At 37.0% G+C, this 14,051-nt stretch overlaps 1 long non-coding RNA gene across 13 annotated transcripts in view; it reads left to right on the top strand.

The window, feature by feature from the left end:
* The window catches only part of LOC138166558 (uncharacterized), a 552,457-nt gene that overhangs the window by 269,714 nt on the left and 268,692 nt on the right, over positions 1-14,051 (top strand). For 12 of the 13 annotated variants that reach the window (XR_011169622.1, XR_011169629.1, XR_011169625.1 and 9 more), the window contains one exon: positions 9,115-9,248. The exons of the other annotated variant lie outside the window; for it this stretch is intronic. This is a non-coding gene — a long non-coding RNA (uncharacterized lncRNA). The remainder of the gene's footprint in view (positions 1-9,114; positions 9,249-14,051) is intronic. 13 annotated transcript variants of the gene reach the window in all.

Here is a 14,051-nt window from a genome sequence, read left to right as displayed (position 1 = left end):
CAATTCAGCACTGAGACAGTCCTTCAGACTCTTCAACCTCTGTTTTCTGTATCTATAAAATGGGGATAATATTAGTACCTCTCACATAGGGTTATTGTGAGAGTCAAATGAAATACCATATATGAAGCACCCTATAAGCCTCACGATCCAATATGAGTGCCAGATATCAGGTGGACTTTGAACTAATATGATGAATATAGTAGATCGTTTTCATTGGAATCCAATAATGTTTATAAAGTACTTAGCTCTGTGATCACATTATGAGAGGAAAAGAGCATGATATGGTTCCTGAAATTAAGGAGCTTTGGGAGTTTGGAGGAAGAAAGACTTTAAAATAATTACTGGCAATACTGAGACCAATTCAGGATAGTGTTTAATAATAGGAGAGGTTGGTTGGCTATCAGGTTGATATAATGAATATTATTAAAGAAAACAAAAGAATTGCAGGATTACACACTTTAATACTTGAAGGATCTATGGTTTTGAGGGTGTTATGGGTATGGCATACACTGCTATAAATCATATTTTCTCTCTGACTTAGTAGGTGGACTTTGTTGTTGTGGCCAAAAATTTATCCCTTTGACATGGGCTCTTGGTTAATGAACATCTGTGATTCAGTGACACTTGTCTTCTTCCTGTTCCTCACACAAGATGCATCATCTCCCAACTCAGAATTTTCACTGGTTATCTCCCATGACTTAAATACTTTTCTTTTTCATGTCTATCTCCTGGTTTCCCTGGCTTTCATGAAATGCCAGCTAAAATCACACCTTCTATAGGAAACCTTTCCTAATCACCCTCAGCACAAGGGGCTTCCCTCTGTTGGTTATTTCCAATTTATTCTGTATATAGCTTGTTTGCACATAGATTGCGTGTTATCTCCTCCGTTAAACTCCTTGTGAGCAGGGTCTGTCTTTTGTCTTCCTTTGTATTCCCAGGGACTAGCTCATAGTAGGTACTTAATACATGTTTATTGACTGAGTGATTGGCAGGTCCATAGTTAAGTCTTTCCCAATGTGGGGGAGGTGCCAAAGCTTAAGTTTCACTGGCATAGACTTTGAGAATCCCTGATGTCTTGAAGTATCAAAATAGGACTTCAATGGAGGCTAGTGATTAATCAATCAACTAGCAGTTATTAAATGTCTACTATATGCCAGGCACTGTGTTAGACATTAAAGACAAAAAAAGAAATAGATCCTGCTCTTAAGGAGCTTATGTTTTATCAGGGAATGCATTTTTTACACATAGAAAGATGCAAAAAATAGAGATAATACTTGTGGCTGAGGTGGTCTTCCAGAAAGCTTAAGCCTTAAATAGACTTGGTTTCAATATTGGGATTCCTGACTGCAGAGGAATCAAATTATTTCTCAGGCTTTGTCACCACCACAGTATAAAACCCTAAAGAAATCTCTAAAACAAAACTTAGATATGTATGGCTAGGTGAGCTAGAAAATTAAAAGCAAACTCTAAACCAAACCCCCTCCCCCAAAGCAAAACCAACCCCCCAAATCCAAACAAACAAAATGTTTTGTTTAGGGGCAGCTGGGTGGTGCAGTGAATAGAACACTGGCCCTGGAGTCAGAAGGACCCAAGTTCAAATCCGGCCTCAGACACGCAGCACAAAAACTAGCTGTGTGACCTTGGGCAAGTCACTTAACCCCAATTGCTCTCCCCCCAAAAACCCCAACAAAATGTTCTGTTTGTATTCTACTAATGTACATGATAATTTCTTTCTTAGGCCACCATATATAACATTAAAAGGAATGGAAAACAAGGCAAGGAAAGAGCCTTAGAGCAGTATTCTTAATATAGTAAGTTCTGATAAAAGTTTGTCCAATTGGATAGAGCAGAAAGAAAAAGGACAAATGAAATGAATGAATGAAATTTACTGTCTTCTCATTTTTTCTCTTACATGATAACTGGTTTTATTTTTGATACCATGGGGGTTTGGTTTATTTTTTTTTTAACAAAATAATTTGCTGAGTATGTCTGTATGAAACTCTACCTCTTTGTGTAGTCCCATGTCTACCATTGAATGCTTTCTTCAGTCTTCTTGATGGTATTGAGCCTGGCACATCTATAAATTGTCCTTGGGTTGACTCCTGTTTCTACAGGCAAACTATACTTAGAAACACCAGTAGATGGGTGGAGAGCCAGGTCAATACAGGCTCAGTTTTCTCATTTGTTCATTGCCCTAAGTTGAGAGACTAGAGTTGTAACGTAGACAACACTTTTGCTCTAGCATAGGGAAATAGTCTACTTGAACTCGACTGCTCCTTCAGTTTCTGGTTTCCCAACCAGCCACAGACTTTTTTAAAGTTTCCCTCTGTATTTTTGGTTAGTCTCTCACAACTACAGTGGCGGCAGCTGGACTTTGAACTGTTTTTGGCAGTTCACACAAAGTGCCTGTGGGGCAGACGATGATAATTTCCAGAGGGAGTTTCCTTTAACTGGGAAGAGCATTTCATGGTGATCTTTAACATCTGGGGTTAAAAACTTCTAAGCTTGCCTTTGGTCTACATTCAGAGCTGAATTCAATGAGGAGAATACTTTTCCTGTGTAAATTCATTCTTGGTTATTCCTTTATAATTGCCTCTTACCCATCTTCTTTTGTGTGGCTCTTTCCCTGTTTCTTTTGGAAGAATGGTCTCAGGTAGGACTCAGTGCTTGAGATATGTAGTGTCATATTAGAGGACATAGCTTTCTAATTTATTTTAAATACATATGCTTCTCTGTTCATCCAGTGGTAGTTTGAGATATAGCACTTTCATTGTTAAATCAACAGTGGTTATCTAGGTTTATGCAGACAGATAACCATATGGTAGCAGAAAATCCTCACCTGTTAAACCCTTAAAGTACTTTGTGAGGAAAAAAAAACCTAGCAGATTAATAGACCGGAAGAGCGCTTGGCCTAGTTCAGTGCCCCTGCTGTGACTCCTCAGTGTTAGGAGACCATTATCTGGGATATTTTGTTTATGTAAAGAAATGTGAATGAGTTCTCAAACCACTGTACTGAAAACCACAAATCTTTGGGTTGAAGTCTTGGTAGCTTCAAGACTCAGTGCTCTTGCTCTGATTTCAGAGGGTGTGTGGGTGTGTGTGTGTGTGTGTGCATGTGCATGTGAGAGAGAGAGAGATCAGCTTTTAAATATGAGACTTTAAAAATGTCATTTCATGAATGGCTCAGATTATCATTCTGTGGACTCCACCCTTATCTAAATACCTCTTGAGTATTTGTATATTTGTGTTGTTTAGGCTATCTAGCTGTTGCTCAGTTGTGTCCAACTCTTTGTGACCCCATTTGGGGTTTTCTTGGCAAAGATGCCAGAGTGTTTCGTCACTTCCTTCTCTAGCTCATTTTGTAATTGAGGAAACTGAGGCCACCAGGGTTAAGTGACATAGGACCCAGGGTCACAGGGTCACAAGGTTAGTAAGTGTCTGAGGTCAGATTTGAACTCAGGTCTTCCTGATTTCAGAGTTGGCGCTCTTTCTGCTATGCCATCCAGTTGCCCCAGGTTATCTCTGATTAGATGTCAGTTGACTCAAGGACAAAAGTTACTTCTTAGCCCTAATTGGTGATTCTGTGGTATTTAGAAAAATTCTATATACTCCAGAGAAGATCAATAAACCTAGTGTGTCTAATGATGATGATGATGATAATATTAAATCTTCTATTGTGTGTGGCTTTGTGTATATAGAAATCAGTATGACATTGTAGAAAGAGCAGGGAATTTGGACCTGGGTTTTATTCTACTGCTTACTAGATATGACCTTGAGGAAGTCATTTAACCTATTTAGGACTAATTTTGTTTGTCTATAAGACAAGGATAATTCAGTTCCATTCAATTTAATCAATATATATTAAATGACTGCTATGTGCCTGACGCTTTGCTGAGCACTAGGGATACAAAAAGAGAAGACAGTCCTCACCCTCAAGGAGCTTCCAATCTAATGGGGGAGACCTTATGCAAACAGATATATGCAAAATAGGCTAAATAAAAGATTAATAGGAAATAATGAAAAGAGGGAGAGCCATGAGGGGTTAGGGAAGGTTTCCTGTAGGAGGTGGGATTTTAGGAAGGGACTTAAAGGAAGTCTTGGAAGTCAGTATTCAGTGCAGAGGAGGGAAAGCATTCCAGGCATTGGGGACAGCCAGAGAAAATGCCCAGAGCCAAGAGTTGAAGTGTCTTGTTCCTAGAACAGCCCAGAGGCCAGTGATACTGGATTGAAGACTATATGTTGGGGAGTAAGATGTAAGAAGACTGGAAAGGTAGTTGGGGGCTAGGTCATGAAAGTCTTTGAATGCTTAACAGAGCATATTGTATTTGTAGTCTTCCCTTGTGCTACGTGACTGTGAGGAAAGTGCTTTGTATGTACAATATAAATGTGACCTAGTATTGTATACAGCTATTCACAAGTGAGTGATAAGACATGTTAAAATATTAGTTTCTTCTGTTCATACCTATAAAGCTCATTATAGTTATTAAATCAAAATAAAATATAACTTATTTTTAATTCTTTCCATTTTAAGGTTGCACACCAAATACACTTAATCATTTGACTAAATGGGACTCTTCTGACTAATGAGAATAAGTTTCCATTAATTTTACCTGAGGCCCAGGCTCCCTCAAAGATTCTAGGCTCCCATGGATAATTTTCAGCATCAAGGGCTAAACCCAGAAGATTGTCCTCTATCTTCAGCAATTATTCCACAACATTAATGTTTGTTCAGGGGTAATCTCTGAAGTAAAATGTCTTGTGTCTAGGATTCTCCAAACATGGATAAACAGTAACTTAAGCTCCCAAGTAAAGACTCAATATAATTAATGCATATTGGGTAAGAGCCTTTATTGATCCCCATAGAAACTGCAGAAGATGCACAGAACTCAGTGGAGCACGTAAACAGAGAAAAGACATACAATACTCAAAGACTCACAGAAGCCCAAATATAGCTTAACACACACACACACACACACACAAGTAGTTCCAATATTTTAGTAATTTTCCCTTTAATCCCACAGAGACCTGTTGAGGTCCTGGACGATGTAGGAAGGAAATGTACTTTTGGGAGCTCCTAAATTGTAGCACCCATTCTAGAATTCTGGGACCCCCCTTCCTCTCTAAATCAGGGTTTCTTAAACTTTTTCTACTCGTGACCTCTTCAGCACTTCTTAAACTGTGGGTTGTTACCCCATATGGGGTTGAAATAACTCACCATGAGAGTGAGTGGCAGAGGGCCATTTCTGACCTCTCTAACATCCAGGAGTCATATATGATCAATGCTCTTCTTTCTCCAAGGATGGATACTGTTCAGTAACTATGGGCCTCTCCTTTCTTGAGAAGGGTGATGCTTGGCATTTAGTTATTCATCTTCTTTTCCCAGATTTTGGATTTCTGAACTCTTCGACTTAAATGCTTTCAAGTTTAGGGACTTTCAGTCTTGAGGCTACCACCAAGGCAAACCCTCCGAGGCTGGTGCTGACCATCTTCTTTGACTAGAAGGTTAAATTCAGGGACCATGAAGCCCAGGAACAAAGAACTCTCCCTTCCTGATGCATGATATTAAAATTCAGCAGCACTGTCCATGAACTTCCCATTTTGGACCATGTCACTTATGCCATGTACTTCTACAGGAAATCTATCAGCATACCAACTGTTTTGTATAGATTAGGAAAGTGCCTTCAGTTATCTCTTCTCTCAGGACTTGAGTCTAACTCTCCCATGTAAGTCTACCACAAGTTGCCATAAACTGTTTCTAATGAGAGGAAATGGAGGAATTCCTTCTTCTCTCAAGTGCCTACCCTCTGTCCCCTTTCCTATACCCCATGCTCATCTCCTCTGGAAGCTCACAAGACAGAGCAAAGGGAAGATCAGGACAAGTTGGCTGCCTGATGTCCTCCCTATCCTGGAAATGGAGGGCAATTTCATTTCCAATAGAAAGGCTTGTGATTTCTGTTCCTTCTCTCTCCTTTGAATCATTTCCTGGGCTCTTAGGCTCTCTATAGAGATAAAAGATGAGCAGTCACTAACTTGCATTAGGACTCTGTTGAGAACATTAGAAATTTGTATCTACTGCTTGGGGATAGCACAAATCCCTGAGATTTCTGAAAGAGCATTTTTGAAAAGATTGTCACCTATTTTTCTGACATACACAATTTTTTTTAGCTAAAATGCTTCCTTGAACTTATATTTGAGTGAACTTGGGATATGATTCAAGCATATACTGCTATGACTTAATCTTTGGACACTTTATATCTGATGAACACGGTCATCTGTGGCTTATATTGCATTGTTCTAAGAGTCTAGGGAAATTTGCTGCCAATCCTGGTGATAGCTAGGGGAATGTTGACTATGCTTAGTTTCCTTCCATTCATATAGATTTTACAGTTGGTGGTAAAAACAAGTTCAAAAAAATCTGCCCCTTAAAAAATAATTCATGGCACTGCTGGGGTTGTGTAGCACAGGACTCATATTTTATAGAAGGATTCATATCACTATGGACTCTTATGATTAACAGTGAGAAAGGGTAATGTGTTATATTCATATGCTGTCATCCAGATGTCAAACATGAGCTAGGATAGGCTTACTGGCAAACATTTCTATATGTATATGCATGTGTATATATATGTAGATATAGATAATCATATATATATTTGTGTGTATATACAAAGTTAAGATTTTATTTCTACTCTATTTCTAGAGTACAACTGGTAAGTCAAAAACCATTCTTTCATTTCAATGAATCTCTAAAGAAGTCGAGATAACAGATTCCTTCCTAGATATTTGAACTCACTGCTGTAATTCATTACATTCTTTAAAAGAGCTTTGGATTCTAAAATATAGACACATAGACTCATATCAGGAGCCTTTTAAAACAGATACGTATCACAACAGTGTTAAAGTAGTAGAGTACTTATTTTTCCCTCTGTTAATAATTGCACTGTACTATCTAAATGGAGAACAGTTTCTTTTTTAGATGTTCTGTGGTCATATACATATTCCCAGATGCCCTAGCTGTTTATTCTCCCACATTCTCCAAATGACTCCTCTCGATCATTTTTGAATCTGGTGTTGTATTGTGGTCATTTTGCTGAAAAGGTCCTTGATATAAATATGAGACAGCCTGGTTTGGTTCTTGTTGAAGGGTTTTCATAATACATTTCTCAGTCCAAGATGAACTAGATTTCAGCCTCTGGAATCAAATAAAATTAAGGTCAAAGAGGCAAATACAAAAAAACAAAAACAAAAACCATGTGGCCACAGTGCTCATTAGCACTCACTCATCAATCTCACCAATCTTGTAGCTGGGAGACCGTGGCATAGTTATTATTCTGTTATTGATCTAATATCAAATCTGATGAAGCCAGTCAGCAGTTTTGAAGAGCCGCTGATAGTTATGGTGCAAACTCAACAAAAGAGTTTAGTAAAATTTGCAGGAAGTCTTTTCTGTCACTTGGCCTTGTTCCTTTAGCTTTGGGCATCTGCTTGGCAAGAACTAGGAGATGCTCTTATCTCCACAACTATAGATATTTAAATGTGGCTAAAACCACTGACCATGTAGTTCTCTTTTGGCCAGACAGAGCAAGTGAAAGCCAGGCAGTTAGCGTGTTGTGTACTGAGAGGGAAAGTCCACACCGGAGAGAAGAAAATGTCCATCCCCATAAAACGGCAAACATTTTGAATGTGTGCCTATGTAACCAAAACAAGGGGTTTAATTTCAGTCTATTATGCAAAATAGAAATCTGACCCTTACTTGGCAATGCCATTTAATAAATTCCAGTGACTCTCCATTACCTTCAGGATAAAATATAAATTCTTGTTTGGCTTTTAAAGCCCTTAATAACCTAGCCCCTTTCTACTTTTCTGGTCTTCTTACTTTGAACTTAATCTCCTTCATACTGCTGTGATTCAGTAACACTGGTGGTCTTCCTGTTCCTCAAATAAAACACTTTATCCCTCCAAACTCTGAGCTTTTCACTGGCTGTGTCCATCCTGCATGGGATACTCTCTTTCTTCATCTCTGCCTTCTGGTTTCCCTAATGTCCTTCAAGTCTCAGCTAAAGTCCTAGCTTCTTCAGGAAGTCTTTCCTAGTCCTCCTTATTCCTAGGGCCTTTTCTCCAAGACCATTCCCATTATTTGTTATTTCCTGTGTCTTGTTGAACTTCGCTGTTTGCATGTTGTCTCTCTCATTATACTATGAGCTCCTGGAGAGCAGGGATGGTATTTTGTCTTTCTATCCCCAGTGCTTAGCACACAGCAGGCACTTAATAAATGCTAGCTGATTATTGTCTTTCAGCCTTTCATTACATGGTTCCTAACCATAGTCTTATGAAAAAACCTTTGCTGATCCTCCTCTCTTCAAATCCCACAGAATGATGTTATATATATATATATATATATATATATAGACACATATATGTACATATATGTATAGATATATGTACATGTAAGATTTTAAGCTCCTTGAGGACAGGTTTTACTTTTGGCTTTGTATCCCCAAGTACTTACCACATTGCCAGGAACATAGAAGGAAATTAATAAATGCTTGTAAATTGATTGATCTATATTAAGTTAATATATTATATTCAGATATCATAAATCATAGATAGAAGACTAGAGACCCCCAGGATATTTTTTTCAGAGATATATTTCTCTGGCACATCTTTGTTCTTAACTTTTTTCTGTGTAACTTTGACACAGTATTTTAAAGTCTCAGATCCCATCTTAAAACATATGATTTATCATATTTCTGCTTAGTGATGTTTATAAGAAAACAAGCATCTGTATCAGGCCATATCTGCTAACTGAAGACATTTCCAAGTTGTCTGACTTGATAAAGTCTATCTATAAATGACATCTTGATAAAGATGTAAAGCTTTAATGGAGTTTAAAAATTGGCATCGAGTTTGGAAATGTCTAGTTTATAAGGCAACAATCTATGGAGTACATCTATAGCATGGGCTATTGGCCCTTGGAATTATACACTTACCTGCAATGCCAACTTGAAAAACATGTAGCATTGGTGTACCTAATGATTATTGAAAAACATATTAAGTTATTTTTCCTTTGGTGTGGCATTTCTGAGAGCTTGTCTCCTCTCCTCTCTGTTTCAGGCATGAATCATGGCAGACCAGGAAAAGACAATGATTTACTACTTTGAAGGGCAAGCATGTATGTGATTAAAGGATATAAGTGCAGGACTCCAAGATTTACTTCCTTCCTGCTCTGTCCAGCAGGGATACCTGAGGTGAGTGAGTAATGGGATAATTTATAACACCTCAGGCCCTTCGTCAGGAGGCCTGTAGTCAAAACAGGAAGATAAAACTCAGAAGGTTTCTAGTGAAAATACAACTTTTTATACTCTTAACACACCCTTTAATTGCAAGTGGCAGTAACCTTCAGAATTTTCCTGTTTTAGCTACCCAAGGATTTCCATAAACAAGACAGTTTCCAACGCAATCAAAACATGTACTCAGTTGACTTTCTACCACTCTTCTTTCTATGCTTATTTGTTTCTTAATATCTTTCTGTTATTGTGGACATCAAAGAAGCTAGAAGAACTAATTATAGATTATTCCCTGAACTGTTTCATTTTCTCAGGCTGTAGAAATGACAAGTATTAGTTGTCATCATGACAAACGCTATAATGCTACTCTGCCAGAAGCTACCAAGAACGACTAGTTGACCATTATTAGCTAATTTCATGTCCATTTAGAAATATTTTATTTCATTTGAGAAATGCTTTCTCCAGTGCTCTTTCCCATTGGAGTAAAATGTTATTTCTCCTCTCTATGTAATTCCTTCCCAAACCACTTTATAAGGTATGTGAATGAGTTTCTGAGGTTTCAGGGCCCCTGTAATTTACATTTTGTTAGGTGATAGCAGAACATTTAACATTGCTCAAAGGAGTGGTCGTAATTGTCAAAGCAGTGTGGTATAATGGAAAGAATGGTGCATTCAGTACCAGAAATTCCTCAGTTCCACTCCTGCTTTTGACACCTACAGTTCAGAACATTTGTTTCTTCATCTGGAAAATGGGTATAATAATATCCCTAAGCACTTACTTCACAAGACTGTTTTGAGGCTGAAGGGAGATTATGAAAGTAAAATGTTATATTAACTTTAAAGGGTTATATACACATCAGCTGTTATTATATTCAAATTTCTACACTCAGGTTTTCAGTCAAAATGAGTTTTAAAAAAAATTCATAGATGCAGATAATTCATCACCAATTGCCTCTTGGATATCTTAACCTAGAGGTCTTGCAGGCATCTTAAATTCAAGAAGTAGAATTATCTTACCCCCAAAACTTACCCTCTTCTAACTAACCTCCCATGGTTCAGAACCTCAGTGTCATCCTCACTTTTACTCACCCCACATATCCATTCCATTGCCAGACCTAGTGGTTTCTACCTTTACTACACCTGTTATATATGCCCCCTACTTTTTAGTCCCTTAGGTGCCACCCTAGTTCAGGCCTTCATCACTTTTACTCTGAAATTGCAATAGCCTTCTAATTGGTCTGTCTTGAGTCCTTCTTCCACTAAGCTGCCAAAGTGATTTTTCCTAAAACATGATCTAACATTCACTCACCGCCTTGGTAAATGCCAGTGGTTCCTCTCTTATGTCTAAGTTCAAATATGAACTCCTCTGACATTTAAGATTCTTCATTACCTGCATCCTTCTAGCCTTTTTGCATTTTACTTCCTTCTACCTACTCTTCTGTATACCTTGGCCTCCTTGCTAATCTTCCCACTTGGCACTTCATTCCTTTGTGAACATCTTATGAACTTCACAAGGCTCTCTGCCTTATCTGGATTCCTACTCTCCACCATTTAGCACCTGTCATCCTTTTTTCAGTAAGCCTTTACCAGTCCCTCCATCAACTGCCTTCCCCTCTGAGATTTCTTTCCATCTATTCTGAATATCTCTTGTAATCACCTAATTATTTACATTGTCGCCTTCAGAGGCAGACAGTTTTTACTTTTCTTTGTATTTCCATTGCTCAGTCCTTTCCATTCTATCCAACATTTCTTGACTCCTTCGGGCCTCTGTCTATGGTATTTTCTTTGCAAAGATACTAGAGTGGTTTGCCATTTCTTTCTCCAGTAGTAAAGAGAAGTTAAGTGAATCACCTAGGGTAGCTAGGAAGTTTTTGAGACTGGATTTAAGCTCAGGTTTTCCTGACGCCAAGTCCAGTACTTTATCCACTGTGTCACTTAAATGACCCTCTTAGCAGAGTACCTAAAAATAAATGTTTTATTTCAATTTTGATTTTTTATTATAGGCTTAATTGGGCTTCTACTATCAATCCATCAATTGCCCAATACTTGGATGGTATAGTGGATAGAATATTGAACTTAGAAAACAGAAGAATCCAGTTTCAATTTTTCCTCAGATATACACTAGCTATGTGACACTGGGAAAGTTAGATAATTTGTGCCTTAGTTGCCTCATCTGCAAAAGAAAGAAGGAAGGAGGAAAAGAAGGAAGGAAGGAGGGAAGAAAGAAGAGAAGGAAGGAAGGAGAGAAGGAAGGAAGGAAAGAAGGAAAGGAGGAAAACAAGGAAAGAGGGGAGGAAAGAAAGAGGGAAGGAAAGAAAGGAAGGAAGATGAAACAAAGTAGGGAAAGAAGGAAGAAAAGGAAGGAACAAAGGAATGAAGAAAATAGGGAAGGAACAAAAGAATAAAGAAAGGGAGGGGAGGAAGAAAAGAGAAAAGGAAGAAGGGAAGAGGGAAGGAATGAAGAAAGGAGGTAAGGAAGGAAGAAGGGAAGGAATATAAATTCCCTTGATATTCTTGACCTTTTATTCTTCCAAATGAAATTTGTCATTATTTTTTTAGCTCTATAAAATATTTCATTGGTAGTTTGATTATTGGTATGGCACTGGATAAGCAAATCAACTTAGCTAGAATTGTCATTTTTATTGTATTGGTTAGTCCTACCCATGAGCAATAAGTACTTCTTGAATTGTTTAGCTCTGTTTGTTTTCATGTAACCCTTGAGTTTGTCTTGGCAGATAGACTCTCAAGCATTTTATAATGTAAGCAGTTATTTTAAATGGAATTTGTCATTACATCTCTTGTTGCTAGGTCTTTTTTGTAGTATATAGAAATGATGATGATTTATGGAGGTTTATTTTATATCCTGAAATTTGTTAAAGGTATTAATTGTTGAGCTAGTTTTTAGTTGGTTTTCTAAGGTTCTCCAAGTATATCATCATCTCATCTGCCAAGAGTGATAGTTTTATTTCCTCATTGTCTTTTTTATTCCTTCACTTTTCTGGGGGTCTTAATGCTATAGCTAACATTTCTAGTACAATATAGAATAATAGTAGTGATAATGGACATCTTTGCTTCACCCTCGTCTTTTGGAAAGGCTTCAAATTCATTCCTGTTCCAGGTAATGCTTGCTCTTAGATTTAGTTAGATCATTTTAAGAAAAGCTCCATTGATTTCAATGCTTTCTAGTGTTTTTAATAGGAATGGGAATTATGTTTTCTCGAAGGTTTTTTTTTTCTGTATCTATTGATATAATCAAATGATTTTTCTTGTTTTTGTTATTGCTATAGTCAATTATGCTGATAGTTTTTCTAATATTGAACCAACCCTGCATGCCTGATATAAATAAATCTTTAGGTTATATTGCTTTAACCTCCTTGCTAGTATTTTGTTTAAATTTTTTTTAAAACATCAATATTCATTAAATAAATTGGTCTGTAGTTTTCTTTCTCTGTGTAAGGGATCAAAATCATATTTGTGTCATAAAGGGAATTTGGTAGGACTTCTTTTTGGAGGGGAGGGCAATTGGGGTTAAGTGACTTGCCCAAGGTCACACTGCTAGTAAGTGTTAAGTGTCTGAGGCTAGGATTTGAACCCAAGTCCTCCTGACTCCAAGGTGGGTGCTCTATTCACTGTACCACCTAGGACTCCTTCTTACCTATTTTTTTTCCAAATAGTTTATACAGCATTGGGATTAGTTATTCCTTAAATGTTTGGTAGAACTCAATTGTAAATCCATCTGGTCCTGGAGATTTTTTCTTAGGGAGCTCATTGATGGCTTGTTCAATTTCTTTTTTCTAAGATAGGGTTATTTAAGTATTTGATTTTCTCTTGTATTAAACTGAGTAGTTTATATATTTTTTTCAAATATTCATCCATTTTACTTAGATGATCAATTTTACTGGCATATAAGTGGACAAATAACTCCTAATAATTTTTTTTAACTTTGCCTTCATTGGTGGTACATTCACCTTTTTCATTTTTGAAACTAGTATTTTGGTTGTCTTCTTTTGTTAATCAAATTAGCCAGTGCTTTATCTATTTTGTTGGTTTTGTCATAAAACCAGGTTCTATTTTTATTTATTAATGCAATTATTTTTGTTGTTACTTTAAATTTTATTAATCTCTCCTTTGATTTTCAAGATTTTCATTTTGGTGTTTAATTGGGGATTTTTAATTTGTTCTTTTTCTAGTTTTTTTTTAATTGCATGCCTAATTCATTGATCCAATCTTTACTCTTTTATTTATGTATGTATTTAGAGATATAAAGTTTCCCCTAAGTATTGCTTTGTCTACATCTCACAAATTTTGGAATGTTGTCTTATTGTTGTTATTCTCTTTAATGCAATTATCAATTGTTTCTATGATTTCTTCTTTGACCCACTCATTCTTTTTTTTTTTCTTGGTGACTAGGAAGTATTTTATTTTTTAAAATAATATTTTATTTTTTTCCCACAGTTCCATGTCAAGAAAATTTTTAGCATTCATTTTGACAAGATTTTGAGTTCCATTTTTCTCCTTTCCTCATAATTTGCCTTATGCAAACTTCTGTCTATGTATATTCTTTCTATCTGTACTATTAGTGATATAATTTTTAAGAATTACAAGTATTGGGCACCTGAAGGAAACTATGGCTGTGCGGCCCTGGCCCTGGGCTCTGCGCACTTTCGCTATGGTTTTGTCTCCAACTAGTGACCCGCATGTTCCAAACACGCTTAAAACAGAAAGCAGTAAAACATCTAAAAATGGAAAGCACAGAAAACAGGTT

The sequence above is a fragment of the Petaurus breviceps genome, unplaced genomic scaffold, assembly GCF_028583685.1.
Source record: "Petaurus breviceps papuanus isolate PSGF00001 unplaced genomic scaffold, PetGlider_PUasm1.0 224, whole genome shotgun sequence".
NCBI lineage: Eukaryota > Metazoa > Chordata > Mammalia > Diprotodontia > Petauridae > Petaurus > Petaurus breviceps.
The sequence above is the reverse complement of the archived record's forward strand: the minus strand, read 5'-3'. Positions and strand labels throughout refer to the sequence as shown.